Source organism: Hydra vulgaris, chromosome 05, assembly GCF_038396675.1.
Source record: "Hydra vulgaris chromosome 05, alternate assembly HydraT2T_AEP".
NCBI lineage: Eukaryota > Metazoa > Cnidaria > Hydrozoa > Anthoathecata > Hydridae > Hydra > Hydra vulgaris.
This window is the reverse complement of record NC_088924.1, coordinates 27,763,788-27,781,906: the sequence shown is the minus strand read 5'-3', so window position 1 is coordinate 27,781,906 and position 18,119 is coordinate 27,763,788. Positions and strand designations below refer to the sequence as shown.

General features: G+C 26.8%; 1 long non-coding RNA gene across 1 annotated transcript; it reads right to left on the bottom strand.

The window, feature by feature from the left end:
- Positions 1 to 16,537: 16,537 nt before the first annotated feature.
- Positions 16,538 to 17,887, bottom strand: LOC136080026 (uncharacterized). The gene is made up of 3 exons (XR_010638389.1): positions 17,096 to 17,887; positions 16,776 to 16,886; positions 16,538 to 16,651 (listed from the first exon to the last, which is right to left on the bottom strand). It is a non-coding gene; the product is annotated as an uncharacterized LOC136080026 (long non-coding RNA).
- Positions 17,888 to 18,119: the final 232 nt, after the last annotated feature.

Below are 18,119 nucleotides of genomic sequence, written 5' to 3'. Positions count from 1 at the left end.
TATAATAGATTATTAGCATTGTTATCCGATTTTTTTTAGTTTTAAAATATTACCCACTAATGTAATTATTGAATTAAAAAATAATAAAAAAAAAAGTTATTACAATTGAGTTTTTTTCACGCCATTTTAAAACTGGCTCTTTCATACACACTCTCCCCTACTTGCCATAATTACAACTTAAAAAAAAAAAAAAGATTTGTATTCAAAGTTACCCCGCTATTCAAAATAACCCCGGTTTAAGGTAGCCCACATTTTTTTAAAAAAAAGTTATATTTTTTTAAAAATATTTATGTTTTCTATAGTAAAGGCTATGAGCCAACTTACCCCGTGAAAATTTTGCCAACTTACCCCAAAATCCTATTTTTTAATAAACAGTCTATAGATCCCGAAAAACAGCAACTTTGGAAAGAAGTCTGACTGCAAATAGTAAACCAATTATGGCTGGAACTTTCACAATAATTTTTTTTTCATACGACTCAATATTTTCTTTTTAAAATAAAAAGAAAGCGATGTTCTAAAAGTGACGTTTTTATCCAAAATGCGCATGCGCGAATGCACTAGAGTTTTGTTAGCATGCGCATACGCGAATGCTAACAATATTATAGTAAATGATGAAATAGTTAATTAAGAAGATTCTTTGTAACTTTTGTCATTTGATGATGAAAGGCTCTGAAGTTAAACGCAGTTCGTCAACTTACCCCTGCTGCCAAAGCGTACCGGTTTCCCTTACATATATATATATATATATATATATATATATATATATATATATATATATATATATATATATATATATATATATATATATATAATATATATATATATATATATATATATATATATATATATAAATATATATATATATATATATATATATATATATTTATATATATATGTGTGTGTGTGTGTGTGTGTGTGTGTGTGTGTGTGTGTGTGTGTGTGTGTGTGTGTGTGTGTGTGTATGTATATATATATATATACATATATATATATATATATATATATATATATATATATATATATATATATATATATATATATATATATATATATGTATGTATGTATATATGTGTGTGTGTGTGTGTGTGTGTGTGTGTGTGTGTGTGTGTGTGTGTGTATGTATATATATATATACATATATATATATATATATATATATATATATATATATATATATATATATATATATACATATATATATATATATACATATATATATATATATATATATATATATATATATATATATATATATATATATATATATATATATATATATATATATATATATATATATATATATATATATATATATATATATACACATATAAATATATAAAAATCCGAGATTGTTTTAGTTCAAATTTTGGTTTATCGTGTAAACTAGAACAGTTCTATGTAATTATATATATTTAGAACAAGATTTTTAAGTTTTGATTTTCAAGAAAATATATTGTCAGTAAGAGTAATTAAGGTGTATTTCGGAATTAATTTTTTTTATATAAATAGGGACCGCGATAAGAAATAGAAAATTAAGAGTTTTTTTTTTCGGGGTACGATAAAGTTACCACTTGCTCTTGTATTATACTTATTGGTAATTGAATGAAAGAAGTTTTCTGGAAATCGTGAAAATCCTATTTTGTATTTTGGCATAAATAGGATAGATATTAATTTGATAAATGTTTAGCGTTTTCATTTCTTTTAATATAGGTTTAGCATGTGTATGTTTGTGTTTATGATATATTGTTCTAGAAGCATGTTTTTTTGTATTTGTCATGCACACAAGACACAATTATTTTGTCTTGTGTGTGCTTTCCCAAGCAATGTTAGCGTATGTTTGTTGAATTATTTGTTAGAAAATTGTACTGATATTCACCTAAAGTTTTGTTTTCTGTTAGATATTTATTGAGTCTATTGTAGATTATTCGTGTAGATTATTTTGTTAAGCTATTTTAAAAATTAATAGTTTCTTGTAAGGAAGAATCGATTATGAAAATCCTGTTGTCAGATAGAGTTTCAATTTAATGTTTAATCCCACAAAAGTATCCCTCAAAAGTAAGATTATTCTTGATCTTGAGCATAAATTTGATAATTGAAGAATTTTTCTCAAATTCTGTTGACTGAATAATCAGCAACTGTTCACCAGGTAAATACCAAGTTAAATTAACGGAACCAAAATCAATTTCTTTATTTTGTAACTTTTAATTTAATGAGCTAGAGAATGTAATTTTATCAGCAGCTAAAAATATATTAATTTGTCGGGCAAAATGTTCCGGACAGATGAAAATGCTTCAAAAGTTGTTTTTAATTGTTGCGGAAGAGTAGGTATTAAACCAGGTTTGATACATGTAAAAACTTATGGAAGATGACGAGGCCTTATATGACCAAATTTGGTTACAGTTGCATTTCCAGATGGAAACTGTCTTTCGCAAACAACTGTATCAGGACTGTCAAGTATATTGTCTCGTGGTATAGCATTCACCCAACGAGATTTTTCTTCTTTTTCAAGAGGAAAACTTTTTCTTTATTTTCCTTATTGTAATTACCATTAGAGTTCGTCACAGAACATTTTTTACGCATTTTTTGTATTAATAAACTAGATAATAGTTGTACTTTAATTAAAAATTAGTAAACACGTCTTAGTTTAGAGTCTTACAGTATTTAACTATAAAAAATGGTCTTCTTAGGTCACCTATAACAAAAAACAAACGAAAAACAGAGCTAACCAGATTACATATTTGAGTTCGCAATGAAGTACTAATAATTTTCTCTCCTATACAGATAAAAGTAAATCTTAAAGTTCAGTAAAAGTTAAAAAGTGTAATTAATTCTTGACGTCTTCTTCTATTATTATGATTATGGAATTATTGTTTATATAAAATATAAATTTGGTTGGTATTAGTATAAGGGCGGATTAATATAGGTAAAAGATACGCAACTGGAAATAATGAAGGTGTGTTGTACAACATTGGTATTGTTGTTCAGTTTACGTACATTTTCAGTTTACGTACAACACGTGTCAGCTGGACGATGCGTGTCCACCATCCCAGTGGACACGCGTCGTCACGCTGACAGATGTCGGATATCCCCCCTATATGTATATATATATATATATATATATATATATATATATATATATATATATATATATATATATATATATATATATATATATATATATATATATATATATATATATATATATATATATATAAATATATATATATATATATGTATATATATATATATATATAGAGGCGTAGAAAGAATTTTTTGGTGTTCGAGATAGGTAACTTCCAGACATGGTGCAAACTCCAAACATTTATACGTTTATACTTATGTCAAATAATGAGGGTTTGCAAAAAATTGCGATGATTGGAGGCTGGGAACAAAAAAGCCCCAAAATTTTTGCCCCCCCCCTGCCCCAAACGTGAGAGCAACAAGTTGATGAAATATTTTTTGTACTATTCTTAACTAGACTTATATTCATCGATAAATTTTAAGTTTCATAGTATTATCTATTAGCGTTTAAAAATTATTAACATATAAAATTTGCAACCCCCTCAAGTTGAGGGGGGTTTAAACTTTATATGGTCATAATTTTTAAACGCTAAAATATTTTAAAATGAAATCTAAAATTTATCGATGAATATAAGCCTAGTTAAGAATAGTACAAAAAATATTTCATCAACTTGTTGCTCTCACGTTTGGGGCAGGGGGGGGGGGCGAAAATTTTGGGGTTTTTTTGTTCCCAGCCTCCAATCATCGCAATTTTTTGTAAATCCTCATTATTTGATATAGGTATAAACATATAAATGTTTGAAGTTTGCTCCATGTCTGGAAGTTACCTATCTTGAACACCAAAAAATTCTTTCTACGCCTCTGTATATATATATATATATATATATATATATATATATATATATATATATATATATATATATATATATATATATATATATATATATATATATATATATATATATATATATATATATATATACATATATATTTGTCTGTCTTCTGAGAGCTCTGTAAACATTACCATCATGATAAGTTTCGATTTATGATTTTCAGAGATAGTGTCAATTATTGTCAAAAGCATATCAACATCCTTGATAAATTTTGTCTCCTTCATCAACACCTACACAGTTTCATTTCTAAACGGGAACTTGATGGGCTTCTAGTATAGTGTTGGCGAAATCTTCCCCTGTTTTTTTTTTTAAATTTTCTATATCTGTTTATTAAGATAGTCCAAGAACACTAATCGGTGTTGTCACAGAACACTGAGGAAAGGCAAAGTGCAAATTGCAATTCCAAAACAACAATGTTTTTAGTTAATTTATTTCAACACACACACAAACATATAATATACACAGAAACAATATAAATATATATATATATATATATATATATATATATATATATATATATATATATATATATATATATACGGCCCGTAGCAACCGGGGAGGGGTGGTATTTGCCCCCCAATAATTTTTCAAATAAGTAATTTTGAAGAAATTGACTGAAAAATGACTTAAAAAAAAAAAGGTCCATAAAACTATTTCGGGATAGTACTGCACCCCCTGCCCAATATAATTTTTGTTTCTTCGGGCCTGATGTATATATATAAAACTAAATATTTCATATTATCTTTTTTTCCTTCTGGCCATGCGTCAGCAATGCGTTATAAAAATCAACTACATAACAAACCGGTATATTGAAATTAGTAAAAAAGTAAGTAAAAAGTAGCAAATAAAATTGTGATATAACAGCAGTTGATATGTCACAAAGTTGATCACGTTCTTTACAAGCTTGCATAAGAACTAAACATGGCTAAAATAAACGTTTACTTAAATAACTGTAATAAAACACAAGATAAATATTATTTTTTAAAAATAATACATATCTCATTTAACTGACAAGTGCATTGGTTAAGTTTCACTTCAATTCTAGATTTCATATTGCTTAAAGTATCTTTGATAGCACTATACATTGTGAGACTTGAGTAAATTGTAATATATTGTCTTTGAAGACTATTTTTCTGTTGATTGTAAGTGTTACAACCAATAACATTTCGTAGAGTATTTCTGTCATCGAGCAAAAGCTTTATTTCTTTAACTATATTCTCTATATCTTGATTAACAATGCTGCAGTCATCAGTTAAAAGTCGACCGCAGGCTAGACATAAATTGAGCATAACAAAAAATTGTCATTAAAAACTCACGCGTAATTAAAAAAGTATTTTAAATAACTATTGCTATTTTTTACATTTTGCTCTCCAACCTCCCCAATTTTTAAGTGTTTTTAACCAAGTTTCGTTATTTGGAAAAAATAGTCTTCGAAGATAAGCTTGTGTGTAAAAATTAATTACAATAATAAAGTAAATAATAAAAAAATATAAAAAAGTATAAAATGATACAAATTTGAGCAGTGTTATCATTTTATAATTAATTAATAAAATGATATACTTTTATTAAGGTGTAACCGATTGCATTCACAAAATAACAGAATAATTTAGTAATCTAACATAAGAATAACTTAAAATTGTTAAAATAAATTGAGTAACTCCAGCATCACTATTTAGTATAAACATTTATATGAAGATGTTAGAAATTTCCACTGGGACCAAGTGGTAAGCATCAGGAAATGTGATGCAAAGAAGTATGGCAAGGTGAGGTAAAAAGCATGTCTAATGTAAAAAAGTATTGCCAAAGTCTGTAAAGTATTTAAATAAATTAATAAGTCACCATTCATATTTTGGTTTTAAAATTTTTAGAGAAAAAGAAGGACAAAATTCATTACGCCTCTGAAAACCATATTGCAAGACAACAATCTAAATATCGATAAAGATATTGTGTCTGTAACAACTGATGGGGTAGCTGTGATACAAAAATTTGGACGGTTTTTACCATGTAATCAACAGTTGTGCTTCGCACATGTGATATATTTGATTGTAATTGATGTTCTGTATAATAATTCAAATACATCTGAACTGGCGGCTCACACATACAGAAAATGTTAGTGAAGAAAATCAAGTAAGTGACTTCGATGAATCGGATGAGGAATACATTGAAGGTGAAAATGTTGCCTTGATTAAACAAACTTATAACGAAGCTGAGCTTGTTGAGACTAAAGAATTTGGACTCAACAAAAAAAAAGTTCGTTCGATTGTAAAGAAATTTCGTTTTTCGAGAACATCAAATGATATTCTTCAAGTATACGTGAAATAAGAATTTGGAAAACAATTCAAACTTATTATGGACACTTGAACTAGATAGAATAGCTTAGTCGAAATGCTTGAAAGGTTTAACAAGCTAAAAAGCTGTGTTAGAAAAGCATTGATTGACATTGCATCTGATATCGTTATTCTAGGTGCTAAAATTTTATCGATTAAAAACATTATCTCCGCACTTCTCCCAGTGAAGCTTATTTTTGAAGCCCTTTGTCGAGAAGATAAAAATCTGCTTTCTGCTGATTCAGTGTTTTCTTTTATGCTTGGGAATTTTGGATCTGATGAACTTTCATTAAAACTAAAGAAGAAATTAGAAGATCGAATAAGCCAAAGACGATATAATGTGTCTGGAACTCTTCAGTATTTACACAATGGCAGAAAAAGTATGATTCACGCATCTTTCACTTGGCCATTGAAAAAAACAATAGCCAAAGTTATTGAAAACTTTGCACAAAGATTGATGTTTAACACTAACATAGAAACTTCCTCAGACGAGCAGTCAGAAGCTGACGATATAATAGAAGTGATGTTGAAAGAACAAACTAAGCCCTTAACATTAATGCAAAAGTTGGAGAACAAAATTCAATTGAATTTATCGTCCAACATAACGTCCAACTCAACTCAACAAATAATAAATAGGAGCTTAATTTCAAAAATTAAATCTGAAATTAAATTCTTTGAAGAGAAGGACGTTCGTGAGTCCGTCAACTCATATTTGATTTTGTTTCCGCCATCGAGCGTGGAGTCTGAGCGAGCTTTATCAATTGCTGGTAAATTTTGTTCAAAAGTTCGAACGAGACTCGGAGACGCAGCTTTAAGTGATCTCTGCTTTTCACGGCATATTTTAGGCAAATAAAAAATAAGTTTATATTTTTTATTTTTAAATAATATATTAGAATGTTTCTGTACTAATTGAAGTTGGTATAATTTATTCTCCATTTTTTTTTTAAAGAAAGTATTTTTTATGCAATAAATAACAATGAATCTCAAATAAGTTATTTTTGTTATTTTTATAGACATAAAGAAATTTAAAATATTTTCGGCATTCGACCGAATTCCGAAAAAATTTAATTACGAATTCCGATTTTTTTATTTTCGTCAAAATTTGCATTCCCTAAACTGTACAGCTATGTGTAGAACGTTTTTTATTTCTATTGGATTTATCTTCTCAAAGTTAAATTGGCTACAATTTAGAAGACTTTCATTTATTTATTTTGTTTTTACTACCCTCTCAACAGACGTTTATAGTTTTATAGTTGAATAATTATCTCTAATTTTATAGTCGAATGGCATATTTGGAGTAAATGTTGGTAATATCTCTATAAAATATATTCTTTTTATAATGAGAGTTTTTATTCCAAAAAAGTATTTATTTTAATTATGAGAGCTTTTAATCTATACGATCTTTTTTATTATAAAATTATTATAAAAAAATAAAAACATAAAACGCACATTAAATCACACAACGATTTATTTTAAAAATTTTATGAGATTTTTATTTCAACAAGATAAAACCTAAGCACACACATTAAGAGACAAAATGCTTTTTTTAGAGCTGTAATCAAACTAATACTTTCCCTGTTTTATTTTAGAGATGTCTTAAAAACTATTTTTCACATCTTAGTTAAATTTTCTTTATTTCTTTTTTTTTTTAATTAGCTGAAGTTTAAAAATAACTAATGAATGACAAACACTATATTTCAAAGCAAATTTTAGTTCATTTAAAATGAATCAACCCAATAAAATTTTTATTAAAAATTTTCAGTTTTCAGTAGTATGATTTTCAAAAAAACAAAATTTCAGTAAAGCATTTGTTTGATTTTTTTTTTAATTAAACTTATCTCATTGAATCCAGTCCAGTATATCAGAGGAAAACCGAAATTTTTAAAAATAGTAACATTGAAAAATAACCTACTGTTGTTACATAACTCAGAATTGCACATTTCTTGCTTGAAAAAATCACCATTACAACTGCTGAAATCAGTTGCTTTACAAAATCTTTGAAATTTCAGTTTCCCTTGGTTTTGATTTCTTACACACAATTCACTGTAAATACCAATTTGTTCCCAGTAACTCCCAATATTGATTGCTTAAAAATTTTGCTTGCATTTAAATAATTTTACATTATTAAAGAATTTTAATTTTTTTTTAAATTTAATTATTTTCTTTCAAATTTAACTTGTATTTAAATAAGTGATTTGATTAATAAGTATTGATTTGAACTCATTTAATTATTTAGATAATAATAAATTTAAATTAAAAAACTATTAAAAAACGACATCTTTAAAAATCATTTACTTTGAAACTAATTTATTTTGGTGTTTAAAAGATACAGCCTTCTATTATCTTCATTAGTTTCTTGTAAGTTTGTAAATAAAAAAGACTGTTAACTGTTTAAATGTAAGGTAGCAACTTTAGTTTCTTTAAGAAAGAAAACTAAGAAACAAAAAATTAATTTCTATACAAAGTGCAAAGCTTAAATAAAACCACATGATTTTTAAAACTACTATTTTCATGCTATTTGCCATCACCAGGTAAAATATAAGGTTTTTTTTTTGTTAAAAATATTTATATTTAAAAGTAACTACTTGTAATGTTTTAAATACTTGTAAACTTCTTTTGTATACAAATATTAATTTTAATGAAAACTTTAAATTTTATTTTACTTTAAATACATACATTTAAAAAAATGTAAATATATCATTTAATGCTAAAATTATTTGAATGATTTTATTAGAATGATTGTTGGAAACAAACAACCATCTTTGCTTATGCATTAATGTATATTAGTTGATTTTACCAAATCAAAACTGGATCATATCTAATTAACACAAGTTGATCCTATTAATGCATACTGCAAACAAAGTGCAAAAAAAATTTAATTAATAGTAGCATAATATAATGTATGAAAATCAAAATTATTAACATATCATAAACAACTCAAACATATCATTAATACTGTTGGTTTACATTATGTATTAAATTTATTACTTTTAACCATGAAAAATTAATACTTGAAATAATTAGGAAAAACTTTTTTATATTTTTTAATAGTTATTTAAATAAATAATTATTTAAAAATCAGGAAAACTGCATACTATATACAAATATTTAAGTGTAAAGATAATTATATACTGTAGAAGAGCATCATGGATGTGTTAGTGACACTTGTTCCAACAAAACTTTCTTTGCATTTCTACCGTTTCTACCGTTGGCACTCCTCCGAACGGTACCTCAGAATATCTTGTTAAAGTTATTCAGCCTACTCTAAACAAAAGCAAAACACGCTTGTTGAATTCTACATCATTTGTCAACGAAGCGAAATCCTGGTGTGTCAGTCCAGATGAAATTCACATATCATATGATGTAATAGCTTTGTATACATCAATACCGATTGATAAAGCCATACCCGTGATAGTTGATTATCTTAACAATGGTATAACTGATCTTAAAACAAGAACCAACTTAACACTTACTGACATCCACCAATTAATAGAATTATGTCTTAGTCAATGCTTTTTTTTGAATAAAAATGAAATTAGAACCATACCTAACTCAGGTCCGATTGGATTATCACTGATGGTTGTAATGGCAGAGGCATTCTTACAAAAATTGGAAACAAGAGCTCTACATATTGCAGAAATCAACAATTTTTCACCAAAATCTTATAGGAGGTATGTTGATGGTAGCCATTCTAGATTTGAATTAGTTGAAAAGCATAACGAAGTTCTTATTTTATAAATTCAATCAGTCTCCAATATTCAGTACAAACTGTACTGGGGTGTACAAACTCACGTGTTCGTGTGGGGGAATTAATATTGGAAAAACAAAAAAGCGAATTTTGCAAAAAAGCATAAAATACCAAACTAATAGCATGAGTGGCAATTGGCATGCTTCTGGAGCAACTGAGCATTGCAAAGAATGCCATGGGATATTCGACTGACTGCACTCAAAAATTTTAACAATAAATAACAACTATCATGAAAGGAAAAGAAGGGAATCGCTTGAAATTAACTGTGCGCAAACATCTCGGGAGGTTAAACAATGCCGGGGCTGCTTAACAGAGATAGCGGGGTGAAAGTTGCTTCAAATAGTTGGAGACCACTATTTAAAAAAATCATAAAAAAACAAAACAATTTTTATTGACGTCGTCTTTCTAATGGCCTCTTTATGATTTTTAAAATTTTTTATATTGTAACGATTTTTAAATTGTTATTTTACGTCTGATGATGTTCTATACAAATTAGACCGAAATATCATAAAAAAGAAAAAAATTAGTATGCTGTTTTTGATGTTTTATAACTTATTATTTGTTATTGATGTTTTATAACTTATTGCATAGCTCATTGTTTAGAAGTTCATGCTCTATCTACGAATAAGTTATGGTCTTTTTAAAGCTAAATCATACTAAAAGTAACCCAAGATATTAAAAATGAAAAAACCATCACACCGAATGACTTGGCTCAAACGCCACTCACTCTGCTAGCACTAAAGCCTATAACTTCTGCATTTCACAATCTCTTACTCAGATAGTTAACTTTGTGACTTGTTTTCATAATAACCCTAATCATTTACTATCACTCCTTGAATAATGTCTGTCTTTGATCCTAGCTTGTGTTTATTTTCTCCTTTTTCTCCCTCAGGTGCTTATATTCATGCAATGATCTCTTTAAATCTTTCATCTTGTACTTCATTTTAGGACTCACCCTATCATCGCATTACTTATTACTACCCTAAAGCTGATTTGGACTCTTTTTATGATTTTCTTCGTGATGGTCCTTGTGCTGATGTCTTTTCCCTTCCAGCTAACTTATGCGCCTCCTACATAATCTCCTAAATTTAAAGGCAGAAATAAAAGCTTTTGTTCCTACTCTTCAGTACCAAGCCTCATCCTACTCCATTGTTTTAACCTTCTTGTGCAGCTGCTGTATCTAAGTGTAACCTTTTTTTTTTTTTTTTAAAAAAAAACAACTCTCTTGAGAACAAATGGCTATTACTTATTGCAAAAAAGCAATTTAAAAAAGATTTTGTCTAATGCTAAGTTCCATTATTCTCAGTTCACTTAATGTTGCATCTTATCTCAGAAGTTAGGCTATAAAGATTTTTGGAAAATCTTCAACAACTCTTATTCATGGGACTGATCTTATTACCTCTCCCAAGGATAAACTGTTTGGAAAAAACCTTTTTTTAAATTCGACTCTTGAATGGCCATTCTTTTCCTTCTATTCCAATTAAACATTGTTAGCTATTTAAATAATCTCAAGTAAACTCTTCTACGGCTTGTGGTCAAGACAATATTCCTGTCATAGTCTTACAAATTTGTTCTCCAGAACTCTCTTCAATATTTTCTAAAGTATTTTTTTTTTTTTTTTGTTCTTTATTACAATATTTATTACAATTTAAATAAACAAAACTTTGTTACAATAATAAAAGTTAACAAGTCAAGATATCGTTATGAAATAAATATTAAAAATAAATATAAAGAACGCGGATTACTCAAAGAAGACCATCAGGTCTTGTCACAGAGAAACCGCTAATTGCTTGTGGATAAAAAAACAAACAAAAAAATAAATAAAAAAGATCATACATTAAATATATACATATACTAATATAGATAAGGGATTTTCAAAAAAAATTTAAACTTTAAAAGTAGATTAGTATATTATCAGTTGAAAAAATGAGTTTTTTAAGATTTTTTTTAAAAGAACCAAAATTACATTCTTGAGAAAAATCTTTAGAAGTATTTAGAACTATATTATTCCATAAAAATGGTCCGCGAAATGAAATAAAAAATTTTCCAAAATTAGTTTGAGAAAATGGTTGTCGAATTAAATTATCGTTCCTTAAAATATATTTATTTCTATCTCTTTGTAAATACAAGTTACGAAAAGAAACGAGTGATAGGTGGGTCTTGCATTTATACATAAAATAAAGAATATTAAAAACATTTAACTCATATATATTGAGTGCTTTCATATCATATAAAAGAGGCTTGGCATGAGCAAAACGGTCCTTGAATCTTATAAGGCGTGCTACATGTTTCTGTTGCCGATAGAGAGGTTTAAGTTTTATAATACTTTTATAAGTGCTACCCCAAGCAATGTTTGCATAATTAATATGGCAATGAATTAGCGAATAATATAACTGAATTAAGGTATGTTTATCTAGAAAGTTTCTTAGTTTGTATAAAATACCTATACTCTTTGAAATTTTATTGCACAAGTTAGCAATGTGGCTTTTCCAATTAAATTTTTTAATCGATATATACACCTAAAAATCTTGTCACTAGAACTCATTTAATAATTGGATCCGACGGAAAACTTAATCAATTTCAGAAATTTAATCAATGGAATCATACTTTTTTTTTGTATATTTTTTTTATTTTAAACTTCTTAATAACACTTTTTTTAGGTTTTTTTTTTGTTTCTTTCTCTTCAATTTTATTTTTCTCAGGAGTGTCTGTGATTATAGCAGAGGCCATTATACGATCCTTAGATTTTAAATTCTTTCTAGGTCCTGATTTTAAATAAGGCCTTTAAATTTCAGGAATAACAACTTAAATGAGAATGAAAATAATGAAATAACATAATAATAAAAATACATAATAATAAAAATACATAATAATATAATAACTACATAATATAATATAATAAAATGAATCAAACAATACAAAAAAAGTTTAAAAAAATTATTTAAACTTAAAAAAAAAAAGACTTTTTCAGAACTTCGACTTTTAAAATTTAATTAAATATTATTTTAAATTCAATTGGAGCTATGTTTTACAACATCAGGAAAAGTCATTAAAACAACTAATTTTGATAGAATAAGCTCAATGAAGCATTACGAAAAATATCTGAAGTCGTTAAAGCGCGTAATGATTATTTAGTATAAAAAAAAGGTGAATAAAAAAGTTGACTTATTCATAGCATAAACAGTGGGCTCTTTGGTTAAATACATAACCTTAAGTTAAACAATTTTGACAAAAGCTTTAATTTAACATTTTTTGTGTAAATGAAGGGCAAATATATATATATAAGAATGCAGCATGTTTCTTTTATCAAATAAAACATTACACTTAAAATAAATTAGTAAACAACCAAAAAAATTACCTTTCATTTTCAAAATCTTTAGTGCTCCCTTACGACACTATTTATTTTAGTAGAACTGTACATTTTTTGTGGGTTACAGGTATCTAGTGTTGCCACACAAAGAGTTAAATACAATAGGGATCGGATGCCAGTAAGTTAGAAATAATGGTATTGGCTCCTTCAAAACCTGGCTCTTTCATACACACTCTCCCCTATTATAGTTATCTTCATCAAAATTTAAGAATGGAGAATTTACGTAAAGTTTTGATAATGTATTCCATGACCAAGCAGGATACTTTTTGAATACAGCAAAAAAATGTTTGCAGGGGTAGCCTGTTGATATCCAATCATTACAAGTACATTTTGGAATAATATTTTCATCACCGAAATGCACAAAGTATTTTGTAGAAGAATCAATGACACTGGATACAGTAAAGATACTATGTTTAATCATTACAAATGTGTTCAAATCCATGTATTCAGCAGTAGATCTTTGCAACAAGCAATGCTTAACTAAACTACGTGGGCGATTATATAGATATTTTGGCACCCAACAACAATATCTCCTGTATCTTGCATCCATTTTAAAGTTACAATCAGTCTAGCTTAATTGAATAGATAAAATTTTATAAAAATAATAAGATTATATTAATATCATTACTGTGAACAACTTTAAATTGACAATAGTCGATTTCAAATATCGGTTCATTGACTTAACTTTTCATTTAAACTAACCTTTCTAGCTTATCAGAGAAGAATTCTGTAACTAATAAAGTTAACATGCCTGTCAAAGAGGAGTCGTTGTATTTCTTTAAATAGCAATACTTAAATGACTCATTTTGTCTTTCAACACCATTGTTTATGTTGCAATTAATTAGAAGACAATTTTGTCTATACCACCAGATCCATCTCTAAATAATAAGAAAGAAATTCTACTTTTACATACCTCACCTTAAAAAAATGCAAACCAAACCAAATGATTGCCACAAAATGTATTCTCAAATAAAGGTTTAATTAAATAAACTCATGTTTATTAATAAATACCTTTTTTGTAGGCATCCAATACATTTCAACATAATGTTTTAATTTAGAAAAACCATCTTGACACCAAAAGTCAGAAAGCTCTAACGCTTTTATAGCAGTTACTTCTTCTTCACAAGATCTTGACCAAGCTAAACATCTTAACAATTTTAAAATTTCTTCTTTTTTACTAAAACAACCATTGGAAGTTTTTTTTATTCAACAATCCCATGCTTGTTCTTTATGAAAATCGCAGATGAATACTTCACACCTTAATAAGAGAACAAAATTTTATTTAAAATGATTATGAACTTAAATCGCATGAAATATAAAAAATGATTCTTTTAAAGAAGTTAATAACTTAAAAATTAAATAAATAAATAAATTGAAAAAACACACCGATAAAAAGAGATTCTAAAGCACGTATCTCCTCATTACAATAGTCAGTCATCCAGTATAAAGGTTGAAAATCAAGATTCCAAGATTTGATGACATTAAGTGCTTTTTTTATTGTATCAAAAGTTTCTTTTGATACAATAAAAAAAATGAAAATACTTTCAGATACAAATGTTGCAACTATTTAAAAATCGACATTACTCAACGCCGTTAATGCAAGTTCTCAAACTTTTTTGTTTTGTTTGTTCTCGGTGATAACAAACATATTTTTTTTCCGGTCTGCAACATTTGTTTTTAAACAATATGATATGTTAAGTTTTAAAAGATATGTTAAGTTTAAACAATATCTATATATATTGTTTAAAACTTAACATATCTTTTGCAATGGAGTATGAAAATATGTATATATATTTTCTACAAAAAAAAAAAAATATGTATATTCAAATAAAAAATATATATTAATCTATGATAATTTAAAGACCGGAATTTTAGTTAAATAGTTTTATGGCATTATAAAATAGGGATGGCTCATATCACAGTAATGTTTGAATTTTAAGCTTAGACTTTTAAATAAACCTTAAGAGGTTTAACTTTAAAAGTCTAACTAGTCGTATGTCAATTTGTGTGTTCTTCACACTCATACTAATAAAAACTTTCATATAAAATGGAAAAAACAGATTTTAAACTTGAAATAACTAATTTTTTTCGACCTTTAATATGTTTGCAGACATATGACTGGTTAGAAGTTAAACATATAACTTAAAACTTGTTTGAAAAAAATATTTTCTCAGTTTAATGTTTTATCTTCATTGAGAGCAGCACTATTTTATACCAAGATATGGTCCATCAACTATAAAGCAAAATTTTATATCTAAACTTGAGTAATTAAAAAAAAATTTAACTTTGTTTGATTTTAGACAAACTAAAGCGCTAGGAGAAAAAAAAACTTTTTTTTCTAAAAATTTTTTGGGTTAAAAAAATGCAGCGAAACATAACCTTATTATAAAAACGCAAAATTTGTGTATTTTCCAGTACATGCATTAACCGCGTTGAGTAGTTTTAACAACGAAGAGAAACAATGATAATGAATATCTAGTGGTCGTGTAAGTTGCATCTAAAAACACCATTTCATTACCATATTTATTTAGAAGTTTTTTTTGCCAACCAGCTTGATAAAAAAACAACAGTTCATCCTTACAAAACTTTTTTTGGATGATAATGTATTTTGACAGCGGCGTCAGAAACCTTCCACTCATTTATTTTATTTTCTTAACAGTCTTGATCAATGTTTGAGAATCTGAAAAATTAATAAACCAAAAAACTTTTTGATAATATGAAAATCTAAAAGTACTAAAAATAGAAATTACCTAAGCTTTTGACGTTCAATGACTATGAGCGTACGAATAATATTATTTCTTGGATAGAACCTTCTGTTGTTAGAAAGAGGCAAATCTTTTTTTCCAAACATATCACTAACCGTAATTTTTAAAAGCTTCTTTATCTCACATACATTTGAAACACCTTGTTTCACAAATTCAGAAATCTTTGTTGACAATCGATGGTCAATTTTCTGAGGCAGGAGTTCATTCTAAAAATAGTATTGAGCAACACAAAATGTAACTACTTATCTGGATTAGTACTACTACATCAATTAATAAAACAGTAGCAAGATATAAAAGGTACGTACATATTATTACGCACAAATAATATAAAATTAGTTGTAACCCTGCACATGTATAAAAATCAGTGCAAAAGTAGTTACTTTTTCAAGTGAATAATTTCGGTAACATAATAGGCATTTTATTTCAACTTTAATTTTTCTACAAAATACAAAAGTATTATGCTTCATCAAAGAATTTCGAATATCTCTTGATTCTTGGTTTTTGTAATAATTTGTCATGTTAACAACCTGAAAGTAAAATGACAGAATTGATCATTCTTTTTATTGTTATAATTTTTCTAACAACGATAGATTCATTAATAATGCGACTAAAAAAAAAAAAAATGCTGTTTTGCAAATATTTGTAAAATACCTTTTAACTAGTAAAATATACGATCTCTTTGATGTTAACTTTTGCAGGACATTTAAACTTCTTGCTGTCTTGAATAATCACAAATTCACCTCTGTACCAATGATCAAACTTCTGTAATAATAATAACAATAATAATATCATATTACTATTAATATTGTTATTATTATTATTATTATTATTATTATTATTTTTATTGTTATTATTATTATTATTAGTATAATAAACATAAACATCTACTTTTGTTCTATTTAATTTAAAGAATTATAAGTGAAATTAAAAAACAAATGTTACAATAACAAATAAAACTATTTAATTGTTACTTTTTGATTTTCTTTTGCATCAATATAATTTTGCTTAGCATTAGAATTCCGATCAACGCCATGATGACAATCAAACCTTTTTGATGACAAAGCAACGTAAGGCGTATTAAAAATTTCTGGGGATGTTTCCCACAACACTTTGTGCTTGTGTGAAAATATATATAAAAAATGAAACAAAAGTTATTCAAAAATGTATTTATATATTATTAAACTTATTAAGCTTTAAGCAGTTAAAAACAAATCTTTAAAGAGAAATGGAATCATTAGGGTGTCTGTCTTAAATGTCACTATGATTTTCTGCAACAAACTAGCAATGTAACCAAATAAGTTTAACAAGCTAATTAATCTTTATTTCCCTCTAAGACTCTCATACCTTTTGAACTTAGGTTGCATACTTTAAGGAAAAGCTTCCAAATACATGTTGCTCAACTGCTTTTTAATAAGATGAAAAATTTAACAGGTTACTTTTATCTCATCAATACACAGTTTAGTCTGTCATTCAAAAGTTATTCAAAGCTTTCATTAACCTCCCTGATTGAAAACCAGTTTTAAAAGCACCTTGGATTAATTGAGGTTGCAACTTTTAGTTTTAAGAAGCTTAGGAAATTCTTGTTGCTCTGCTTTTTAATAAGATCAAGAGGTAACCAGTTTACTTTTGGGCCATCCACACATAGTTTTGTCTGATTTATGAAATTGATTTTTGCCAAAGATGTGGTTGTACTCAAGTAAATTTTTTGGGTGGCCACAAAATTTGAGTCAAAATATTTGAAATTTTGAAAAAAACCCTTTAGAGATTTCCTGATATTTTCTGTTATAAGTGTAAATTACCGTTATAATTTCTGTTATAATGCTCATTACCAAAACTTGAAAACTTTAAGTCTCTTTTAGAATAAAATTTAAATTTTTTTCAGAATGATTAAATATTAATATATTTGAACAATCTTTTGAGCGATATGATTTTTAAAATAGTAACCTAAAAAAAGAATATTATTTCTGTTAAAAACATTTTAAAATATTAAAATAA